Source organism: Schistocerca americana, chromosome 6 (assembly GCF_021461395.2).
Source record: "Schistocerca americana isolate TAMUIC-IGC-003095 chromosome 6, iqSchAmer2.1, whole genome shotgun sequence".
In the NCBI taxonomy this organism is placed as follows: Eukaryota; Metazoa; Arthropoda; class Insecta; order Orthoptera; family Acrididae; genus Schistocerca; species Schistocerca americana.
Window position 1 is genome coordinate 104789351 of NC_060124.1, and position 1478 is coordinate 104790828.

The window sequence follows — 1478 nt, forward strand, 5'->3', positions numbered from 1 at the left end:
ATAGTAGGATTTTTATTAATATGTAAATGGAAAAAAATTACAAAAGTTGGTCCTTTTCCACAATCTTAAGGTTGGTTGGTTGTTTTTTGGGGAGGAGACCAAATAGCGAGTTCATCGGTCTCATCTGATTAGGGAAGGAAGAGGAAGGAAGTCGGCCGTGCCCTTTCAAAGGAACCATCCCGAATCTTAAGGAGGAAGTCAAGTATGATACGTTGAATCATATCAGTTCTTTTCTAAATGTTTTGCCCAAACATTATGACAATCGCCTACCGCGAGACTGAACCCTGCCACGTTTCTTTGCCAGCACTTAACACGGTAAATAAATCGTATTAATACCATTATGGTTACACTGCCACGCCAACTTATGAAATACTTAAAATACTGAAATACACCGACATTTCTGCCGTTTAGTAGCGGCTTTTCTTAGTACAAAGACACCATTAATATCCTCGTGGCTATACCGCCGCGTCATCTTACACAATACTAAAAATGGCAAAATAAACCGACTTTTCGCGTGTGTTGCAGTGGCCTTACTCATGCCAAAGATTAATGACACTAACGTCGGACCTGGAAGCCTATGGATTTACGATGCTAAAAAGGTATACGAGCGGCGACGAGACGAGTCGGGGATCATACTAGCGACGATACGGGCGGCGATCCGGGCCACAAAAGGGGGAAATCTACTGACATAAATGACTTTGATAGAGGGAAGAGCGATGTGGCCCGACTCTCGGGGACAAGCATCTCGTGAACGGCGAAGCTGGTGGGCTGTAATGTCGCGTGCGTGAAGGGCGGTGAAACCACGACTAGGTGACAAGTATTGGACGTAGAAGGAAAAGGTTTGCCCGCTCTACAAAGTAGTGTAAAAGGCAATTTGTGTCAGAATACAATGCTGGTGCAGCCACAAGTAATTCGGAGCACGCCGTTCAGCCCACATTGTTGGACATGGCGCTCCTCAGGAGAAGACCCCTATGTGTTTCCATGGCACCCAACGTCACCACTAGTTACTATTGCAGTAAGCACTGGATCATCGAGATGGTAAAGTGAATCAAATTTTTGCCTACAGCAAGACGATGGTTGTGTCCCGGTATGCCGTCATCCAGACGAACGACTACTCCAGATACGAACAGCGTCATGGACGCAAGCCAGGAGGCCGTATTGTGGTATTGGTGACATTCACCTAGCATTCCGTGGGACCTGCGATAGCTCTTGTTTTACTTTGCATGTTGCCTTAAGATGACCCGTGAATTTGTAATTCGCTATTGCTTGGGCGTCTTTGGTCTAGTGATATGGTCTTTGACTAGTAAGCAAAACGTCTCGGTTCCAGATTCGAACCTAGCCACTGCTTGGACTTCCAGCATCAGAAGTCACCCCCATTCTACCAACGTCCTTGTCAAAGAGAACGGACAAATGGTTCAAATGGCTCTGAGCACTATGGGACATCACACACATCCATGCCCGAGGCAGGATTCGAACCT